The following is a 24,619-nucleotide window of genomic DNA, read 5'->3' as shown; positions in this document are numbered from 1 at the left end:
TGTTAGGATTTTGTTTATTTGCAAATTTTTGTTTTTATAGATACAGCTGAAGAACACAAACGTAAATCAAAGTATGTTTCGTAAATGTTGTAACGTGTACTTTATTTTTAATTATTTATTCGTTCTTGTGTATTTACATTTTCTCAACACAATGTTCTCATATTTTCGTGTATTTTACACTGAAATACAATTCCAGGTATCATTCTTGTTTAGAGATCAGAGATTAGTAATAATGACGGTAAAGTATGGGTGTAATCTTTTTCCCTCTGAACTGTTATTCCAGACAATTATCATCACCCGTCATTGTAGGGATTTCCGTAATTTATGTACAGCTTCTATTATCGCAATTTTAAACCATATTTTTTGTATCTTAACATTATTTTGATGTTCAATGGTGAGTTCCATCTTTGCTTTAATCAAAAAAATCTTTGTCCTTATCGATTCTGTATTGCTAATATAAAACTCTGGCTAAAGTGGATACAAAAGTTCTTATCGCCTAAAGAAATAGTCCCGATAGGATGTCCTTAAAGAGGATACTTCTCGTGAAAAGTTTGAATAACGCGTTATCTACTAAAAGAAACTCCTGTTTGTTATCTTTATGCCGTGAGTTCAATAGTTCATAATTAGGGACGATTGAAGTGTGGTATTTTATGAAGTATATGTATTAGATATACAAACGTTATACATTATTTATTTCTTGTTCTATAATGTTATCTGTCTCCTGAATATATTTTTATCGTCAAAAAATATTATATTTCTTTCATTTGAAATAGATACATATCTAAATTTAAGATACAAGTATTTCATTTCATGCTTCAGTTTATGAAAATAAAAATATTCTATTTACAAAAATATCACTACCTATAATATTTAAAATAATATTTCAAACATTTGTTCTCCAAATGGTGTCCAGTTCTAGTATCGACTTATTTGTATTTGTCCGTTCAACTCATAATTGTCAATTAATAAACTGCCCTCGACGCGTAACTAGTAAGAACGCAGTCGAAGGAAAATCGCAGAAAAGAACGTGTGAAATACGTCGTTGATGCAAGTGGTTGGAAGTAATGATCATCCCGCTGGTAAAACGACTCATCGTCGCTCGCGGTTAAGATCAGAAACTGGAAAAGGGTGAACGCGGCAAGGTGGTGTGGCCCGCTTTCCAAGTAACTCGGAATTAGGATTAAAGGTGGCCAAAAATTAAATCCTTATCTCGGCGGAGGCGACAAGCAGGGCGGAGTAAAAAGGGTGCGAGCGGTTAAAGGTAGCAGGAGTTCTTAGGGCGGTTGCTCTCGCTGTCTCTGCAAGCTCGGTCCTTGAGAGGGCGACTCTTAATCTGACGCCAGCGCTGCAATTTCTTCCCATTAGTGGGCTCCTTCGCGATTAAACATTTGCATAATCTCGGAATGCTTGTTATAATTCGGAGACATAATATATATTTAGGAGAACCGCGCGGATCAGCAATACGCAAACGTATATCCAGCTTCCGAAATTTTCTTTTTTATGACAGTGAATGTCTTTTCGAAGAAGACTGAAATCTATTAGATTGGCGTTAGACTGGTGAAAATTTCAACTGAAATGAAAATAAGACACAACTGCTTGAAATTATTATTATTGAAATTAATTTGAATCCTTATTTTCTATGGAATGGTTCATAAACGAAAATAAAAATTGTAATAATAATAGCTGTTCCAAGTAGAGAATTATTTCATATGATTAGAGTAAAAGAATCTAGCATAATGATATATTTATATATCATGTATTTCATTATGATTATCATACTTGTGATTCGCTAATATCATTTCAAAAATAGCGGTGTCTGATTTGTGCACATGAAACGTCGTTTAAGCAAATAAAACATTACTCACGTGTAGTATTTCAAACATTTGTTCTCCAAATGGTGCCAAAAAAAATATAAGTCTATAATGACACTAATCATTTCAATAAATAATATTCTTCAATGGTAACATTCTAAACTCAATTGTTTCTTCATCTTTTTATTCACAATAGTATTCAGACACAATCATGTTCCCTCGTTGAAAATGTTCCAAAAATAAATATTCAAGACCATCACGAACAAAATAAATTCAAACTAAAAATACTCCTCTAATTCTAATTATAGTTTTTGCATTACCGTATCGCACCTCGCCCGTACACGTAATTCATGCGTACAATGTGTCGCCGAACGTGCCCCAGGGTCATTTGCAATTATAATTGGAATTCAATAGAACTACATGCACTTGCATATGAGTTTCTGCTTGCCTGATATATTGTCTCATACATCGAGCTAATTTAACGTGGTCACAACCTCTAAGCAACTCCGCCAGTGGCGGTGCAATATAATTTCGGCGAACTTTCACCGAGAAACCCGATAGACGCGATAAAGTTACAACCGCCAGCTCGATTCGGAAAATCGGAAAATGTGTTCGATAAATAGCATACGGCAACTGGTCTTGCGAATCCGGTGGCAATTATTCTAGTAATTGCCTTGGCAGTATTTCGTTATCTTTTCGTTAGGAACTAAGCTCGTTTAATGCAGATTACGGATGAACATTAATGAAGGCTAATGGGATTTATAGAGGCTGTACGCAAATAATGCCGTTGCGTAATGCACGCGTGCAATATAACTGTTATGTAACCCCCCGATTATGACGAACGTCGATAATTACCTGCGATTTCTATCGTTACACGTTCCTACACGTGCCCCGTAACCGGCGATCCTCCGTCCTTTGTTAAACAAAGTACGCGCATTGTTCCCTAGCGATCGACGTTTATCTGAATTCCATGACCTCTTTTGAAAGTGGCCACTGCAAATGATCTCGTGCATCCGATGGAAAGGCGATTGACATTTCCAGCCTTTTGCATGATGAGACAGTTTTAAAGGGAAAAGTGGATATAACAATCTTGTTAGATCCGTAAGGATCGTTGATGTATTAATGGTACACTTTAATCGTTTCATTGGAGATCGATTGACGCAGATACCATGTTGGTATGTTTATTTAAAAAAAAAAAATTTATATATATTCGTTTACTTTTAAATATAAACATACCAATAATACAATTGAGTTATTGTATGAGCGATATAGCTTATGTAGCTACAGATAGTGGTATTTTAAAACATAAATTATTTGTTTTAACTATACTTGAGATCACTTCAATAATATACCGTGGCATATCATTATTAATGTTATCTGATACAAATTTCAATAACGGAGTTCAGCTATTATATGAGTTATAGATAGTGAATTAGTGCCACTACAAAAAACAAATTATGTTTCCAAGTGTCTTTATTTGTCAAGTTTGCATTACGAATATATGCGAAAATACTCCAGCTGCAATTACTATCGTTTTACGTTCCTACACGTGTCCTGTAACCAACGATCCTCCATCCTTTGTTAAACAAACTATTGTTCCTTCGTCCGTCTGTGTTTCCAGCCCTCCTTTGAAAAGTGGCCACTGTAAATGATTTCGTGTATCGGATGAAAGTACGATTGACATTTCCAGCTTTTTGCATGAAAAGACAGTTCTAAATGGAAAAGTGGTTTAAGCACTCCTGTTTGCTCACCTCCCTATGAAATTGGCGGGGACCACTTTGACGCGTCGATGAGCTTCTATACCTCCTAGTGCTCTCAAAACTTCTCTTACCCTCCTGTACATTTCTGCGGTTGGTTTATGTGCGTATATGTGTGTTGTGTGCTACGTACACGCGCGAATTCACGTTTCTCTGTGGAATATCATGTAGCTCGCACAATTTACTGCTCAAATGTACGTACATCGTTAGTGGACCAACATATGGGGCTCCGTGTATTTATTTTATCAGTTCAGCTTCTCGCGTTTTCTTTTCGTTTTAAATGGAAATGAGAAGTTGATACAGTTACTCAAGAATTGTTTGACATCAGGAAAAGAGTGACTGGTATCAAGTGGGCTATTTGTAATGTATTGGTCATAAAATGTGTGAACAATATTTTTCAAAATTACCGAGAGATTCCTACACATAAATATAGAGTAAATCATTTTTGAGGATCATATAATTGAGATTTTTTATTCTAACGTTTTAATAAATTCAGATGGATGGTTGTCTTTTTAAGAAGGAATTTAAGATTTCTTTTATAATATACTTCAGATTGGAATTACTAGAGGCTGTGAATTCTTGGAGTCACTTTTAATGGAAATTCAATTGAGATTGCCATAATATTATATCAAATAATATATTATCTTATGATTATTTGAAATAGTTGTGGAAATGTTCTTCCAGGTCAGGAAACATATAATGTGTAATTTTTTAAAATATGCGAAAATTCTCCAACTTCCAAATCACAGGTTCTCCATCGTCATATTAGAGCATTTAGAATTCGTGGTAAAATATGTATTTTCGAAATCAGATATAGTTAGTCTATCTATCGCGAGATCAGTCCAAACTGAAACTTTCGAACTAACGGTAAACTAATAAGACCAACAGATATAGTTGCAATTTTCGTTTACCGTTACCACTGGATTCGAAGCTTGCATTTGACGCTCATCTAATTCCCCAACTTCAAGCATGTTTTCATGAAACCGCAGACTGAATGATTTTATCAGCCACATTAGAGACTCAAAATGTTGCAAACATTAATTCCTCATTTTACAACTGATCGAATTCAAGACTCCTACGATTAGTTCTATATTATTGCGTCATTTTCAAAATTTGTTATCCCGTTAGAATATATTTGCATTGTTAAATAGAAATAAATATGGATGTCTATGTATATTTTTTTTGAAATTGTGCGTTTGTGAAATATTTTTTCTTATAACTGCTGCAATTACAACAATACATATATTATGAGAGAATGAAATTAATGATATGTACGCGTTATAATTACATTTTCATATCATTTGTACTAAATGTTTCAGTACTAAATTCCTTTGATTAAAATGATTGATGACATCGATTCACCATTTAAAATAGACTTCCTCTTGAACTTTTCGAAAATCACCAAACAAATTACATAAACATTAGCCTACATTTTCATCAAAATGTAATAGTATTTAGCAATAACAAATAGGTTACATATGTATTCGATACACCAACTCTGCGGTTCAATACTTAATTATTTCGTTAATTAATTAACGCCAAGTGAAAAGTCTTCATTTAATTATTGACGCAGCTGTCCTCGGTTATTGTGTTGACGAAGAAACAATTATTCTGCATTATCCAAAAGTGCACTTCATTGCTTGCCATTAACTATCCGGGATTATAACGAAGGTATCCAGTAAATGCTCATGCTTCTGGCTTTATGCGATTATTTCAATTTCGTTGATAGCATCGGCGACTCTGCCGGTTCTCTTTGTTGATGAGAGGACACCCTGTGCCACCAGCAATATTACCGTTGCTGCCCCTAGGAATTAATTAGGTTCGATCGAAATCCTAACAGCATCGAGGGATTACCTCTGTCTCCCTTCCTGATTACACAGCCCATTCTTTCTTTCCCAATTTTCCCCAATACTCTCTAGGTACATTTGATTTTTTGTAGTTGATTTTATATTAATTGGGTAAATTTTTTTCATCAAGGTAGATTTATGCGGGTCTATGGTGAAACGTTCTTTATGTTGAAGCAACGACCAGGATTGTTTCAGTGAAGCTGTATTTATTTGCATTTATGTCAATTTATGTATATTTATGTATCTTCTAATTTGTTGCATTATTTGCATAATATACAGTCTCGTGAAGTATTTAAATGTCATATAAGGTAATGTATTCAGTTTATGCTTTCCTTGCTTTAATAACGATTGGCAATTTATTTAATTAATACCAAGATTTTGATGACTGAGTCCTGTGTCTTCTTAAAGGATATTGTGGATTAAATTAAAATCAATGAAATGGATCCTTATCGATAAACATTATTACACTTAATGCTTAATGCTAATAAATATAATACGTGTAATTTGTATGAAATGCTAGTCAATCGGCATGTATTCAAATTTTACGTATATCTCGAAACTTATAATCCAAACTTATAAGCTGATTTTTACTTAGAAAATTAATTATTCAAGATAATTAATATCGCATCAAGTGACAGGGGTTTACGCATACACCAATAAACTTCTCAGCTATTAATTTTCACTTAGAAGATGATAGTTGGCTATTATAACAAACTGATAAATCAACAACTCACAAAGTTTATTATATGTATGCATATAATGTTAAAAAAAATAGCAGTCAATCAGCATTCAAATTTGATGGATATCAAGAAACTTCGAGGCTCCAAGTTTTCTGTAGTCGGTTATCCTTCTCACCAAGGAAGATCGATTCGTAAATCGTCTTTCAACGCAGTCTGAAGGTACTTCGGTGATAAGCAAGCCCGTGTAGGACACGAAGCAGGACTACCGCGTGTACGTCGGTTGGTACAGCAAGAAGGAAAACTGTACTCGCGTGCAGACGTATGGGAAGGATGCCTAAGAGGCATAAAATCCGAAAATCCGTGAGATCCGAGCGATTTCGCTCCCTAGCAGCCAGTTCCTTCGTTCTTCGTCTTCCTTCTGTGCTCACCGAGCGATTCCACCAGTCAGCCCCTAAATTCTTTCCCACCTAACCATCGCTACCTAGATCTTTCCTTCGGAAGCCTGACGCATTTAATGCGGCCTGGCTTCCTGAACATTGGCGCGAAATCTCCGTTAAGCCAGAAGCAAGCTGGGGTTTACCATAGACGCTGCGAATCCGTTCACGAGATATGTCCGAAGTAGTCTGAATGATTGCTTCATTGTTTTCTCGCCTTTTGTAATTTCGTGGCAAGTTTCCACTAAAAAGGTTGTCAACGGGAAGACACCTGCCAGTCACTTGGGTAATTGTGTCGAGAGACACAATTCTACTGTTTCGAAATAATCTGGTTTCACTCTTGTAAATTGGGCAAATTTGGTAAATTTTATTGAGTTCATTAACCCATTCACTGTCAGGCAATTTTAGAATGTTCTTGGCTCTGGTACCAAAATATATAATTAATATGTTATAACCGTATTATCTAACTTATGATTTTTATAATAAAATGTGATGTTAAATATATTCAATTTTAATTCATCATTTCTAATAATTCTTAACTCAAACAGCAATAAAAATACTCACTGGCCAATTCTAATCAATCTAAACTTGTAGCGCAAACTACGAGATACCTCGTAGTGGGCAGTGAATGGGTTAAACAAAAATAAGATTGAACCAGGCGCCGCTTTCCCGTTTCTAAAATATAGTCTCACCGTTCCCCGAGTCGTTGATTGCTCTTTAACGGCTCCATCCTTTACACGCGTTTCTGGGCAAAATCAACAGTCGGATGAAGGTGGTCGATCACTCCATCCCGAGTCCGTGACGATCCACACCGCGCGCGAGACTCCTGTTAGGATCGAAATTCATCCAATTATTGCGAAATTTGGCCGGATATAACTAAGCGTATCCGTGTAGCAAAAGATACGGACACGAGCGTAATCAAGGAACGAGAAACTCATGAAAGAACCAACCCTCCTCTTTTCCACCCTCCGGACTGTTCGCCCTCAACGAGACAACCCCTGACGTCGATCCCTGCCGCTGGAAGGAACGGGAGAAGGCCGAAAACCAACTAAATCTGTTCCAATTCCCCTAGTTCCACGGCACGACGTCCCGTAGCCACGTTCACGCTCGTCCTTTACTTATTTCTTGCACCCTGAACGTTCCATGGGGTAGTGCCTTACTTATTCCCTTAAGCCTATTTCCATCGTTCCCAGGACTCCTTGGATACGGCATCGTTCCCGGTGTTTACCGGCGGCTTTCATTAACCCTTTCCAGCGTTAAACCGTTGTTTGTACAAGACTCCGTAAAGTCTACTTCGAATGTGCTACGATTCGGGTGTCCTCGCTGCGTAACGACCGGCTTTTAAACGTTTTCGCGACGATGAGCCTCTAAGTCAACTTACTATCGCCCCGAGGTCATTAAACGCGGAGATTCCACGCTTTATGTCACAAAGGAAAATTGATTCTGCGAGTTGGTCTTACTCGACGAATCCCCGTAATACGTTTAACACGTTGCGGGATAGAAAATGTGTTTTTCCTAGGAAAACGATCACGTTCCTTTAATTCTTCGCGCTAGGGCCATCTGGTCGCATTAAGTGGCGTTACGTTGGAACTGGGTTATTTATTAGGAGGATAGCTGGATTATATGAATCTTTAGACGTTCACGAATATTTAAAAAAAAAATTTCAAATAGAATATAATTGAAGAGGAAGAATGAATCTCTTGTATATATATAACACTTTTCGGAAACAAACAATATTCAATTGAACTAGACCATTAAAAACTCATTCTTTTAGTATTTATGAATATATATCAGGTATTTATAGTAACTTCAACCACTTCATAGGGTTATTAACAACTGAAAAGAAGCTACTTGATTACAAGTTCGAATTTCTGAAATAGTCTAGTCTGTTTGAAAGTTATGGATTCTAATTTTTATTTAATATTTAAATGGCAAACAGTTGCTTGAATCATGTAAGTCGAAAGTATTTATTTTCGTTAGATACATACGTATTTTGCTCGTCTCTGATCCAAAGCATACCAACAATACATTACGTCCATTATTAGCTTAAATTCTACATGAAAGTACTTACTATATAATTTTCTTCTACATGTATAGTCTCTCTGACTTTGTCCCTTTAAAATAAATTCATAAATCCTCTTACATTCCCCGCTAAAAATATGCTACCACTCTTGCTACTTCTATAATTCCTGTTTATGATTTCTTATGGCTCGAGCAGTGTTGTTGCGCGTATTGCGTCTATACGGGTCAAACATCTGCGCACTCAATGGCTCTCACGCAGACAGGTATGTGTTTATTAAATTCAGAATTGGATGAGCTGGCTGACATCTCGAATTCCAGAGTTCCATAGAAAAAGCGAATCAGCATTGTCCGCTGTTGGCTCCAAAGCCGGTCTCATGTTGATGGTTGGTGCATATTGCACGTGTACGTGCACTTATGCGCACGATGAACACATAAAGATTCGGTCTCTGTGTAGGCGCGGCAGCGCTCACTTGTCAGAGATATGGAATCTCCGAGATTCTTTCTCTACATATATTTTCTCGTCAAAAGACCTGGACGTTAAGGTTATTTTCACGTTGGATATTTATAGAGCTATTCCTCCTGGATCATTCTTGTTATTATTATTGCGAGAACAACAATTTTCCGTCGGGCAATCAACGAGGCAATTTTCATAATTTTTTTCGCAGCCAAATTTGTAAAACAACCTCTACAGGGAAATTTCGATACAGAATTATATAATGTTGGCGTGTTCTGCCTCTACTGATTGTACTTTTTCCGTCTGCTTCCTAGTTCGCTTTGTCCGATGTGCATATCAAAATTTTCTGTCCTTGCAAAGCACACTATGAAAAAACAATGAATTCATTTTCTGGCTAAAAATAAAGCATGAACGAAATACCTTTGGGAAACTTTTAGAATTCTAAGCTTGAACACTGTAATATTCTCTATTTTATGAATCAAAATTTACATCGAATTGGAATTTCCTACGATTGGTTTCGTTGATTTCTGCATTATCCCTGAAGTCAATTTCTTTGAATTATGTTTAAATTAAAATAAATCTTACCAGTAACAAATCTTCAGGATCAAATTTTGTATTCATGTGCACTTGTTTCGTCTGAAACGATTAAAATGACACTTAAAAGTTATAACGAACGGTTAAATGCTTGCATTACTGATAGTGATCGCTTGACTGCGAATATTTATGTGAATACATATTTTCCATATTGCATAAATTTTATACACTTTACAGAATCGATAAATGAATAAATATGTCATATATTTTGCATGCATGTTGCATGTTTCACTGGCGATATGAGTTTTTTGGTAACAATTTACAAATTGTAAATAACATTTCACAATTCCAATATTGTATAAACGCGGCGTCAATAGTATCAGAATGTTCTTCTGCAATTAACACGTTAAAATCTGTAGTGAAATATGTACTTTTAAAGATCTTCCAATATGTACATTTTTTTAGAAGAATTTCAAAGTTTTTATTTCCACCACCACAGTTCTGGTTCAAATTTATTTATCTTATTATTAAGTATGTTCACATAGCAAATGATAATTATATAATACTGTGGATCAATTTCTGTGTATGTATACAGAACTCTGATTATGAAATTTTATTTTATATATTTTCAGGATGACCACAAACTTTATGCCGAGTTCTGCCATTTTTGTTATTCTTTGACAATTTTAATGTCCATCTACCCTCTTGGTTATTGCTACATTTTCCTAACTTCTAAACAGTGAAGTTTTCAAAAATTTTATTATTTTTTTCAATTGTCAAATCTTCTCATATTATTCTAACATTCATGTATTCTTCTATGTAGTATGTTTCTAATGGTCATACATTCTTTTAGAATTTTTCCAACGCTTATACATACTTCAGTTTCTTCTCTAATATGCATATGTTCTTATATACACAAAACTTGACCAATATTCAGTACGATATTATTTGTACACCAAACCTAAAACATACAACATTCATAACAAAATCAACCTGAATAAATTGCTCCAAAAGTCAAACGAAATTATTTCAGTAAAAGTCAATGAACGCAAACTAAAAGCTTCACCTATAACTCATTCGCGCATAGTTTCGATAAATCGAGTACGCCTGAGCATAATTCGACGGGAATGATGGCGTCGTAATGCCAATCAAAAATGTCCAGTAGTCGCAGTTCCAGTCGCGGTGTAAAGAAACCCGGAGTCGAGTTCGCCGAGCGACCGGAATAACTTAACCCTTGCTTCCACCGGCGGTCTTCAATCTATTTTTTTCCGCTTCTCCTATCCACGGTTCTTACGTGCCCAAGAAGAGAAAGTCGCCTTTCATCTCCGGTCCGCTGACTTCGTCTTCTGCTTTCTTTGCCTTTTGACGCCGTCGGGGATGAAGTTCCGCTGTTGCTTATTTTCCTGCGGCTTCTCAAATTATATGTCCAACTTATTTTCCCGCTCGACTCGCCCCGGGGATTTCTGCGAATCTCTCCGCCCCCGAACATTCCATGACGTATCAGAAAGAAGGCGGGCGGGGATGTGGGGTTCCAAGGTAGACTAACCAGAGGGGGCCGGGGCACAATGTTCTCAAAAGGATGAGGACTTTATTAAACCCCAAAAGAACCACGTCATTCGATTCGATTTCCGAAGAACGCGATTCTGTTTGATGTGCGCGCTCCTCGGGCGACCGTTGCTTCCCTTTGCCGTGTCGCGCGATCCTAACTTTTTATGCTTAAAAGTGTGTCTGCCGTTGATACGTTCCTTGCGTACGTACACCCTCGCGGCCACGGAAAGGCGAGAAGTAATTGCTTCGACGGAGGTGGTCGATGTCGGGCAGAAATGCAGCCTATGGAAATCAAATCGAATTACCCTGTTCTTTTGGGACTTAATAAGGTCTTCGTCCCTTTGAAAGAATATCGTCGCAACATTTTCCTCTCTCTTCTTTTTTTTTTTTTGCATTTTTCCCCAACGACGGTTCCCGAAGCGTTCTTTCTGAGAAGCAAATGCAATTACGAGTTATCTTGAGTCGCGATAGTTTGCAGGAACTTTTGCTGCCTTGGAATGGAATTTATATGTATATTGCTTTAAGTGTGACCCGATGGAAATAGGTTAGGTATCGTTCGAGGGAGTCTGGGTTTCGGATCCCTTTGATTGTCGTTTGGACGTTGTCGATCATTCTGTATTAAAATTTGGTGAACTTGTGAATCTTTTGCAAAGCTTAGAGTTTGTGTTTCGAGGTAAATTGTTTCTAATATTTCTTAACACAGCAGACAAGTGTCATTTATTATATGGTATGTTCAAATGTATAATTTTTATTTAGAGTGCTTGCTTGCAGACAATCAGTTAAAAAGGATTATAAAAATAATGGTACTAACTTCATATTATATCACCAATTAGATATATCTTTACTTACATTTTGGAATTCCTTCACTTTCGTAATTTTTGAAGCGACGAATGGATAAATGAAAAATGTTTCAATGTAACGACTACTGTAAACAACTACAATCCTTTTACTCGCACAGTGACTATTGGTTAATAATAACTTGTCGTTCAGTGGGTCGTGATTGACGTTTGGAAGGTACGGAGATGATTGATGTGCTTGATATTCGTTCGGCTTTCGATGATGGGATTAAATCGATACATCGTCCCGATAACAGGAAAATCGAAACTTTCTTTCTTCGTGACGTCGCCACCCTTGGAGGGAGTTGACAGGATGCATTTAATTCACCTCGCTTGTAAAATCCACGACGTCCCTCTATCGTTTCCTTCACGACTATACCATCTTTCCATTTCGCTCTATCTTTAATGGCCATTTTTCACGGTGGTCGTATAACATTAAAACCTCTTACTATGAGACGTAGATGCACGTTGACGCCGTTAGAGTGGATAGTTGTGTCCGCAAATCTGTTGCTCAATAGAAAATTCAAAGCTTCTTTATAGAAGCAATTTAAAAATTATCGATAAATTATATTGTGGTTAAAGATACATAAAATATCACACTGATTGGATTCATACATTTATTTGTGTTTTTATTTCATGTTTCTTTACGTGTTGACACCTGTATGCCGTTTATTAAGAACGACGATGACAACGTATCAAACCATAATTTGTTAAAATAGCGCTACTATTCAAAAAATATTTTAAATTGAGTTTCTTACTCATTGAGAAATTGAAATAAATCAAGGTTTGTCAAATTTGTTTATTTTTATAGAGAAGAGATGAATATGAAAGAACTATGAATAAATAACCCTATGCAATGGAATATAGCACAGTCCACAGTTATTTTACTATTAGATCAAACTCATCTTTTATCATATTCTTTCAATTCATATAATTCTCCTTGATTCCTCCTCGAAACTTCGAAACACTTGAAAATATACACATAGTCATACCCCTAGTGCAAGTCGACCGAACAAACTTTACTGCTCATTATTCGAGAATCGATAAGAGCAACGCCCGACGATCCGACGACGGGTTCGTCGTGCATTTATGCGAGCCCTTACCTCCAGATGATTTATTTAAATACTCGTTAAAATATTTACGCGACATGTTCGGTATCCCGTGGAACTATCCATCGAGTCGACTCTCGCACAAAAAGATTCCACGTCGAAAGGAAAAAGGAAGACGTAGGTGGTTGGGGGGCGAAGGAATTGAAGGGAAGGGAAGAGTTAAAGCTGGCGTTCTTTAACAGTGCCACTAAAGGAGCACCCTCAACCTTTTCCGCCGGACGGCCTCTTTAACGCTGGCATTGCGTTGCGCTTAACATTTACGGCAGCTTACGAGCCAGACTGACGGATATTTTATATTTTATAATGCCTCCCACTAAAGCTCACGGCACAGCCAGGTTATACGACGCATTCTCGCAGTCTTTAAGACGACGTCCTTGCGACCGTCACGACGCCGTCAAACTGCGCGTCTTCGTGTCGAATTTTATTCACGGAGATACCTACCGCGGGGAATCTCGAGAATCCTGATTTTACTCCGGTTTCATAAATAATCGGATCATCCGTGGATCCTCCATTTGAGGGCACTTAACGGGCCTCTTGTATTTGTTAGAAACTTGCCTTTAGTATCCCTTTCGAGAGCGATGGTATTGATTCACCAAACGATAGAAAATACTTGGATAAATTTCTGCCACTGTGAAAGTTTCTCATCTTCCATTTTGAATAATTAAAGAAATTATCTATATTCTCTGAGAGAAAGATCTGTACTCTACGTTGAATATGAAGTTACGAAATTTTCCAAAAAGAGGGCAGAATGTGCAACGAATATACAAGATCAGTGCATCCAATTGTTTCTTATAGTCTTCACAATTATCTGTACGTGGTACGTAATAGATAATCCTTTTACAAATTGAAACCTTTAGCATCGTACAACATTCCTACCCTTTGATCGATTAATTGCAATTACAGTCGAGCACGGCTCGACCCCAAGCACACACGACGCTAAACGCTTCTTCTTTTTAGAGCGGAAGCTGAAATACGCGAAAAATTGAGTTCTTGGCCGGCAGCGTTCCGTGAATCGATACCCAGTTGTAATTTAAATCCCTTTTATCAACGTTTAGCCGCGCCGTTGTTTAATTGATTGCAAAATAATCGTATCGCGTGTCGAATTCCCTGCACCGGGTCTGTAATTGACGGGCTCGCCGTATGTCTGCCTAGCACAAAGGATATTTAATTAATGAAATTAACTTGAAACGGCCGCTTTCCCTCTGACCGGTTTGCAATTTCAATTTCTCTTCGGAATGTCTCTGCTCGGGTGAAAAGACGGCGCGCGGAGTCGTCGTCGCTCGTACGTGAATTAAATGCATTTTCAAAATTCCAATTCCTATTTGTTGATACTCCAGAGTCAATTCTTTTGAAATGACTAACATGGCGGTAGGGGATGGCCATGGCTGACGAGCAGGAATTTTGAAACTTGCGTACATACCTATACTTGCCTAATTTAATGAACTATATTTTCCGTTTAAATTTCTTTTAGGCGAAAGAAATTTAATTGTCAAATAAAACCATATTTCAACCTAACCGAATTTAACACTAACACGATGCATCTCGGGCATCACTAATACGTTTTTTGTTTCTTAACTATACAAATTCATAGACCGGGTTCTATACCCTTTAGGCTCCGTCTCGCATAGTATGAACTGAATGGAACAGCGTACGTAAGTGAAAGCTCTGAACGCCGTTCAAAATCAATACCTGGCGGAATGTTGAGAAATTCACGTGTCCACGACTAAGGGTGATAATTAAACCTGTCATTGGACCGAGGGGTAAGCGTCGCGTAATGGACAGGCGTAGTTGTCGTTGAATGTTAACCATTTGAAAATTCGTTCTTCAATTCGTTTTACTCGTTTTCTCCACTCTTTCTTTGTCGTAGAAACGTTGTTGTCACTCACAGACGTATCATTTAACGAGGAACGAGATTTCCTTTTTATACTAATTGTACAAGTCATAAGAATTGAACAATTTATACAAATTATACGAGTCATACAAGTTATTCATTTTATATAAGTTATAGTGATTGTCAGATGTGTTAGAATTGTGTGTGTTGGTAAACGCTGGCAAATCCAGATATCAATTTTCTGTGTGCAAAGATGAAAAGATGAAATAATATTGTTTAAGGAAAATATTTCTTTTGATGCGTCTATGCAATTTTATTTCAATTCTAATAATTGTCTAACAATGATTTAAATATCAATACGTTACGATAAATGTTTCCATCGAACCTGACAATAAATCCCAACCAAAGAACCTTTACTTTAGAACACGAAAAATGACTCCACACATACATTTTACAACACGATATTAAAATACAAATTTATCCAGCGTCAAATAAATTTGACATGGCTTATTTGATATGCGATCATCGACCTGACGCTTCTCATCCTATCGTTATCGATTCGTTTCTCAAAGAAAATTTATCCTATTCATCCATGTCCGTTTTGACCGTTCGAGTTCTTCTCGTGTCCGATATCGCGAGCACATACGGGAATCGCGGCCAAGTAGCTGAATTGAACACTGTCATGCGTCTATACACGTGCACACGCGCATACATCAACGAATAAACCCGAGTTGTATCGCGGTGACGGAGAAAGCACACATGCATGTTAACTCGTCTCCCAATACAGTTTCCAATATTGTCCAATATGTATGATTCGACTCGCCGTTTGCACGAATCGTTCGCTGACTACGTTTACAACTGAATGCATCTATTTATCTGCGCTCGTGTGTGGCCTGAGGGTGGGTTATTGCAGGCCGGAAACCTTAGAAAGATTCTATCGAGTCTAGCTCGTATCTCCCATCATTATCGTTGCGTTTTATTGGTTGTTTCGCGCGACGAACACGGATATTTTATTAGGTAACGTTCGCATAACCACCACGTCTTCAATTGTTCGCCATTCGAAGGTGCAACGTTAATTTAGGCTATGGATTGATTCAACAGTGAATTTAGAGCAATGCCACGCCATTGAAAAATGTAGTTAACGATAAACTTGCAGGGATAAATAAATAATAATATTGCGCAGAGATTGCTTCTCGATTTGATTCTCCATGTTATGCTTGTCTCACTCTGAAAAGGTGTCCGAAAGGGCTTTTAAACTTCACCTTCCATTTTAAATTTCAATCACTATTACTTTCAATTAAAATAAAACAATCGAATATTTCTCAAGTCACGCGTTTTATTCAAAAAACAAAGTGAAGACCTCTTTACTAACCCTTTATAATTCCCATTTTATTTTATTCTTACTATACAACCAAATAAATAATTAAATAAATCGAACACGTTCACGCCATAATACATCATCAAAGATTCAAGCGAATCATACCTAGCATTTCACGATTGACTCGTGGACGATCTTCACACTTTCCTGAAGTCAGCAGCGTTTAACCAAACCAAATTTTCTCAAAGAGTCGAACAGGCTCCTCGCAGTATAATAGAACAGCGGGACTCTAGCGACGAAGTCATGGTTCCAGCTCTTTAAAGAGTATGATATTTAATATCATACTCCCCCGCCTCGAGTTTCGAATTAAAGAGAAACAAAGGTAATAACATCCGAGACGGGCGCACGACAAAGGAAATTACAATTCTGGTAGCCAATCTCCTATCGCGTTCGCGAAAAGAATATTTCCGTCCGACGGAGGAGACCTTCCGGGATAGTACACGCGATCGGTAACTGGAAGAAATAATTAACAAAGTCTCTTTTCCCGGTAGCTGGGAGCGGAAGAGAAGGCGGCCGATCGAGTCTGTCTACGCGTGGGTGCAAAAGTGCCTTTATTTTCAATTTTCATAATAGCCGTATCGACCCGGACTACCACGGACGAGCGTGGAACCTGGGCCGTGTATGTAGGAGGAGGGACCGACGGGGACGATATAATCGAAAAGGGGATATGCAGCATAGTAGTTTACTCAAAAGGAGGGCTGCTGTGCAGGGATGAAGACGCGGTGTAGGCGGAGGAGGAGGAGATAGATATCAATCATAGGGGTTCAGGGCTGTCAAGCCCTCGCCACACTGACTGCGGGCTACGATAAAGACACCCAAATCGAACGAAACAATGGTACAGCGGTTGCCTTCCGCCTTTAAGCGGAAATAATTCCGCGGTGTCTCGCGACACTCTTATATTTAATTCGGTAATTTATGAGCGTTTGCTTGTTACAATTTATGGCGAAGAGGAGTCGTCCAGTCGCCGATGTAAATTGCCCTTTAACCGATGTGTCGCTAGGTGATGTGAATTAATCATCCTTTGGGAAGATTGATATTCGTTGCTGTCGAAATAATTTGCAACCACTTCTCCGAAAGGGTACTTTTAAAATATGATTGGTAATCATAGTCGTATATAGTGGATAGCTAAAATCGAATTTATTGGCAGGTTAATTTCCTTGCTTCTTACGATTTTTAAAAGGTTTAAAACAAAATCCGTGCACAGCTGTCGATAAATAAATATTGGTATACATATGTATTCGTAATCTCTGTCCCTTGAAAAAATTCTTCTAAATTAAATAGTAGATTTGACGTTTTCAAATAAATCTTCTATCGTAAATACATTCCTATGTAATATATAATGGAAACATTTATTTAGCAACTTCAAATCTATGAGGGTGCGAATATTTATGGGACTGGCAGTACATGAACATAAAATTTGATAAATTTAACTTTAGATTAAAGATTTAATCAAAGTAAATATAGAATTATAAAAAGACACTAACGTCCTGTTTCTTATCAAATTGTTTACACATTCCCACCTTAAATCCTGCCTAATCGATTTCAAATTATTCGATTCGCGACGGTAGTAGATCGTCCAGACGGGCTTTTCGCAAGAATCGGTGTGCTCGTTGCTTAAAAAGAGGATTTCCTTGGGCGTTTCCGGTTGGGTACGTATGTAATACAGGATATTACGTCTCTAAAACGGCTGTCTTGCTTGTAATACGTATTTCTCGGATGAAAGAATGTTTTCACGGAGGAGGAAGCTTCCTCCCGAAGGTTCACAAGATTTTCGTCTGTTCCACGGTTAAGAACTTCGGACAGGCGAGGGATGGCCGAGGGGGGAAGTAGAATGGAAAACAATAACTTTTTCATTTACCGGGCAAGATATTACCGCGATATAAGCGCGGGTGCACGATAAAACTAAGGTAGCGTCGCCGTACTACGACGACGACGACGTCTACGACCACCTCGTCGCATACCGGAGTTTTACTTCCTCCTTTTGCGAGCAGGAAACCACGATCGAGTATATTATTGCATGGTTATATATCGTTCTCGTATCAAGATTTCTGTTTCCTTGCTATTGCAGAAAACCCTTCGAGAAGGACTGGAGAATAGGATCGACGACAGCAGCCGCTCCTCAGTCCGGTCGGTGCACGAGTGTTTTCTTTGCCGTATCACTTCTTCACTGGTGAGTGGTTCCGCATAAAAATATGATCGTTCCCGGACAATAATCTATTATGTATCATCAGGTGTTGAATATTTATCGTTTAACCTATTCACTGACAAGTACGAGATGTCTCGTAGTTCAAATTAATTGCAATTAATTGCAAGTATAAGTTTATAGCTTTTCGAGTCACTAATTATTGCAAAATAAGATCGTAAATATTCTTTTTAAAACGGCAAATTTAACATCGTTTTTTATTGTCAAAATAATAATCTAGATTACACATCTGTATTCAATCTTGGCGCCCAAGACAAAACGCTTTGTCTGGCAGTGAACGGGTTAAGTCCCTTCGAGCCTGAATTCTTTGCCTTGGTAAGAAAAAATATAGGCACTTTGTGTGTCTTGGTTATTTAATAAGGGTTTAATAAAGGGTAAATTGTATTTTCATTTAAAGTGAGAGTATATTTTATATTGTAAATGTTTTATTAAATAACTCTTTATTAAAGTCACTTTTGGAAAACCATTTACTGTTGCATTAAAAGAACCTATTTTATTTTTCGATTTTTAGTAATTACAGAGGAATTTAGTGAGTCTTTTCTGGCATGAAAGTATATCTAAAGCAGGCATTCCGCACGAATCAATACGTTTTGCAGCCTTTCACTCTTTTATTACAAACATTATTATTACTTTGAAGTATTAATATGTAAAACTAAGATTTTCGTATAACTTGATTCCAAATAATTAGTATTGCAATATGAAATTGTGATTATAATATTTATGATATTCCTGATATTCCTTCTCACTTGTTCATGACAATTTATCAGCGCGAGATTACATTATAGAGAACCAATGATACCGTTGAAGCTAATCTACATTAATCCTACTCTTCGCGCAATTTTGATATTGAACGTGGATATTGCAATACGTGTGCGATATTAATCCTGTGCCAGCAAAATTTAGAAGATGTCAATACGTTAATTATTATCAATAGACAGGAAACGCTTGTCATTTAAAATAGATCAGGGTATGCAAACGAGTTATATCAAATAGGTAAATATAATATTTAAACATATTCAAATATACTATTATACAAATATGTAATATTTGTACACTTTAAGAAGTTCGGGAATGTTTAGTATGATAACAATTTAAATTACGATACACTGTTAGTGTTTAACCGTTTGTCAACTGAAATTAATTTGTACATAGCAAATATTACATACTCTACTCAAACCCTATTCAAATTCATTTCCAATTACCCTATTCAAATTCATTTTCTCTGACACTTCACCTTCAAAATTTTAGTGAAAATCCCATGTCATGAAATTTTACAAATACCATTCAAAATATTTTCTGTCAGTGTTAATTTGTTTCATTCTTTAGTCAAATGGCCTGCCATTAAAATGTTGGAATCCTATTGAAATTTATTTTCTTTAACACGTCATCTTCACGATTAATTCGATTTCTTCTTTTAATTAAAATCGCCGTCACCTATATATGTATGAGTGACGAGGCGGTCAACGTGTTAAAATTGATATCTCTTTGTTCCTGACCCACCCCGTACGTATTCGTTGTGTAAATGCGCAATATCCAAGGCTAGCTATTCGCTATCAATGTCTTTCGTACGATTTATCGTGACTCTGCACGCGAACCCTTCGCAAATGCCCGCTGCCATTCCGGCGGAAAACTTTTTCAATTCGTGCCCGTTTCACTTATCAACGAACACGAATTTACCCTGCTATTAATCCTACTTTGGACCTCTTTTCGCATATCCGCCGGAAGATCAAATGACGATATACTTTTCCGGCATTTCGCCCGATCAAACATTAACTCTTCGCTCGCGATTCACCTATATGTAAGTCACTGGGGAAAATATAACGCACAGTTTAGTTATTCTTTGGTTTTATCGAGTAACGGAGTACAGGAGTTTATTAGTTATTAACACCACGTTTCGATAATGAGGATTTACGGCCCACTTCTCGTGTAATCAAGCCTCGAAATTATTTTAACGTAAACGATTGATCCATTTCCTAAATTTAGTTGCTGGAACGATATCATACAGAGTTTCAACTTGATAAGCAGTTTAGGAAGAGGACATTTTATGCGTAATAAAGTAATAATTCATTTGAAAACTAGAGAAGTCGCATTTTTATAGAAAATAATAGTATCAAAATTGAAACGTATGGAGGCTCATGGATGTGTCAAGTGAATTGAAAGTATTTGAATTATAATTAGTATTTCGAATCTTAAGTGCTGAAAAAAGAATTAGAATAAACAGTTATAGTTAAAATTTTGGTCGTGTTATGTTTCGAAAAAGGAATAGGCATAAACGCGATACTATGTATAATGAGAAATTCTTGGTATTCTAATACCGAACGTGGAGCCATTGTTAAGTAGGGAATACACTCCTTATGAGAGATGCCGATCTAAAACAGGCGTGAGTATTTCATAGACGATTGTTATTTCCTTCTCTACGACGTCATGGCAAGTAATTAATGGCGCAAGTTTAACCAACGAAGTGCCATTTCATCGATTTCCACCAGCTCTGAAATTTATGTCTTTGAATGTATGTTATTCGTAAAATTTGTATCACCTCTGTGTTACTATGAAAACTGATATTCGATGCGTCGAGGCATATACATTATATTGCAAAAGTTACGCAAGCGAGGAATAGCTTCCTAAATTTGATTAGCAATATATAGAACAACTTACTTTAATTTTCGAAATTTAATCGAAATTAGAAATGCATAATTTGAAGAGTAAGTTGCTCGTTTATGGAGTTCTAAAAAGTTCCCAATGAAGAATGTGATAACGCTAGAAAATTTTTAAATAAATTCAAAATTTTACCTAAACAATAAGAAGGATAGTTTTGATGTTTTCATGTACTCTTATTAGAGAATGTAACATTACGAAGAGTACATAAATATATGTACTTAATGTTTTATACAATGAGGGGTAGTCACAAGTTTCGAATTTACAATTTATAATAATTCTTACTTCAAGAATTAAAATATATTAAAAATCTGAAAATTCTGACAACTTTAACATTTTTTAATTTTGTTTAAATCTGTCACAATATTACTATAATCTTCTTGAAATGCATTTCTCGTGTTCCATATCGCTCGTATTCGATTAAGGAACAAAATCCTAAAGTCTCTTCTGAAAATCCCTTACTCATGCATAAATAATTAAACAAAATAATTATTTTCAAATATTTCTCAAATTAAATTTAATTCTAAAATAGTTCTAAAATCGAAAAAAACCACCCTACAAATCTTCGATAAACCAGATTATGGCGGAACTGAATTTCAGACACTATTGATATAATGAAGATTAGAAAGGCGTGATCATTCGGCGGCAGTTTCCGCTAAAATCGACTGCAATTAATTTTCTCATCAGGAACCGATAGCCTGTGGTCGAAAATACTGATTCTAATCGCATTTGGGCGACATTAATGCGTCCACGTTCCCAAGTTTCCAGCTGCGCGAAGGGCGCGGATGGCGGCACAGTGGGGAAAATATTAATGCCCGGGATTAATGCTCTAAACATTCCGTTAATCGTCATTAGGCATTCACTGGTCGAATAATAGAAGGATCAACGTTGTTTGCCAATCGTATGCGCATTGGCTCATCCGGGAAAATACGTGCTCCGGTAATACACGGCCACAGGCAACCGCTGTGATCGAGTTTCATTCGCGTAATAACGAATCGAAATATCCGTCGAATATTTTTCCTTCTCGGTATCGCGTGTCCAATCATGCGGAGGGAAAACAAGCGATTAGCGTGATACACGTTTTGAAAGCGGTTGTATGAATTCATCGATGGTCCCGTGAAACCTAAATTTCCAACACCAATTATGGAGGAATTACCATACGAAACGATTACGTTTCCGCAGATTTAATATGAACATACCTTTGCACGCTTTGGCTTGCGGCGTCCATTCATTCGGGGTAAATAGATTTTAGGCGAATTATTAGGTTGAGCAATAAGTCCATTTGCGCGTCGATGGCGGCATTTGTTTCGACAAGGATCATATGAATTGCTTATGCTGCGATAAATAAACGTGTCGAATTAAGGATGGTTTGGAAGTATTACATATTTCATGCAAATCATTTCCATTGTATTAAAAAAAAAAAAGTTGGTTATGCGTGAATAATGGAGGAGGAATTTACAGGGCCGAATTTCTATTTGTCGATACGTCGTAGAAAAATTTGTACCGAAGACTGGTGATTTATAAATTTATGAGTGTTGTAGTTAAAGTTACATTTAGTCGAAAGCAAATGACGCTTCAGTGAAAAATAAAAATATAGGAGAAATTTTAAGAATCAATAACGAAAACATGATTATCATATCTGAGTGTAGCTTTCTGTAAAAACTGGTAAAGTAGAGAGTAATCAAATTCTTAACGAACTTTCTAGCTTAAAAGCAAGGAGACTATATTTCTAAAAAGGTCGACTACGCTTGGCAGTAATTTGTGTAATAATAATATTATACAATAAGGTATCACTGTGCCCTGTTCAATATACCTACTACTGACGAATAATTTATCTATGCTACACCATTGGAGAAATAAATGTTTTCTGATTTCCTAATTTTTGATAGAAATTTAAAATCCCTACAATATTTTTAGTTGAAACTACGTTTTTGTAAGACGTTAAAACAAGCAATAATAATTTTTTTTCGTGTTGTATGTATTAAAAAAATGTGTCTAGAGTACCCTCTAGCTTCTTTTCCATAGACTTTACCCAGTCGCATAAAGAGAAATGGTCGGAGAGCGTCGTTTCATCGACGCAACTGTGCCATAGCGACGATCACTACGCGTAGCCCAGCACTAGTCCATCAAACCCATTTCTACTGCACTAGCACACCAATCAGCATCCTTTCTGTCGTGTCGCGCACGGCGAGGCATTCGATGGTGAATTCCTATTCGTCGAACTGAAAAATTTCTGGCGTTTGTTACACACCCGGTCATTGAATATCTCCGAACCCCGAAAGTACTGAAATTGTGAGAAAAAATTGCTCTCGCACCTTCGTTGTCCACTTTTTCTCAATTCTGAAATTCCATGTTTTCGCTTGTCTTTCGCTGAATGCTAAACTATTTATTCAACTGCTAATGGTTTTAATGGTTTGCCGATTTAAATTCGTATTTGTGTGTTGAGTTTAATAAAAATACAGTTTTTAGGACGATAGACTTATTATTTGATTTATTATGATAATATTGAAAAATCCTTAAACTAGAAGGGTTGTCAAAGATTTCGAAGATTTCTCAAAATAGCCTTTAGAATTTTAATTTTTAATAACAAATTATACTTCTCAGCGTAATCATAGCGAATACTTAAACGACATTATCTTTCATGTGTACTTTCATTTAACGTGATATTTCATACTATTTCGATTAGACTGAAAATTCTATGCCCCTTGTATTTGATTAAAATGCAAAATTCTACAGCTTCTTTTGGAAAACACTTTATAATTGTTTAGAAAAATCATGAATGAATTACGTTGTGAGAGATCATTAATCACTAAACGTTGTCTTTTCTCTTGGCATCGACACAATGCAATTTTTTTTTTATGGTGAATGAAATCCTTAAATATAGGAATACATATAACATAATGCTCGTTCGACCACTCCTAAATAAATGAAAATTGAAAATACGTGCGTGCTCTGCAGATAGACGTGGAGCAGTAGTAGCAGACAGTAGTGGCCAGACGAGCATCGCGTGCAAGAATACATTAATTTTCGTTTCATAATTAATTCTAAATGTTTTCTCAATTTCTAATGTCACGCGATATGACGTTGCAGTTCCGTGCAATAGTTATATCCTTCGATGTTGGGTTCTTCGACAATTTTTTGTTTAAATATAAATATCAAAATAGTATGTAACAATTGACATCGCTTCTTCGTATGTTGCTCTTATTATTCTTCTCCCATAGTTTCTACATCCATCCTATATTATTATTATAAATTTCCTTTTAATCACCGAGTGGTTCGACAATAGTCGATTGAAAACATTAGGACAATAAACCTTATGCATAGAGAACTAAAAATACCTTCCTGTATTACATTGAACTACCAAACAAACCTTCCGATCAATAGTATTATATATACCGTGTACTTACGTAAACGTACCCAGCCCTTTGTAGCATTAAATTTACTTACTCGGCCAACTTCGTTAACGACGAAGATAACGTTTGGAATAATGCCACGTTATTGATAAACTAGCGAAATTTAT

At 36.6% G+C, this 24,619-nt stretch overlaps 1 long non-coding RNA gene across 1 annotated transcript in view; it reads left to right on the top strand.

The window, feature by feature from the left end:
- The first annotated feature begins 18,344 nt into the window (after positions 1-18,344).
- The window catches only part of LOC128886196 (uncharacterized), a 70,207-nt gene continuing 63,932 nt past the window's right edge, over positions 18,345-24,619 (top strand). The window contains exon 1 of the long non-coding RNA XR_008459779.1: positions 18,345-18,411. This is a non-coding gene — a long non-coding RNA (uncharacterized LOC128886196). The remainder of the gene's footprint in view (positions 18,412-24,619) is intronic.

The sequence above is a fragment of the Hylaeus anthracinus genome, unplaced genomic scaffold (genome assembly GCF_026225885.1).
Source record: "Hylaeus anthracinus isolate JK02 unplaced genomic scaffold, UHH_iyHylAnth1.0_haploid 11982, whole genome shotgun sequence".
Lineage (NCBI taxonomy): Eukaryota > Metazoa > Arthropoda > Insecta > Hymenoptera > Colletidae > Hylaeus > Hylaeus anthracinus.
This window is presented reverse-complemented; position numbering and strand designations above follow the sequence as displayed.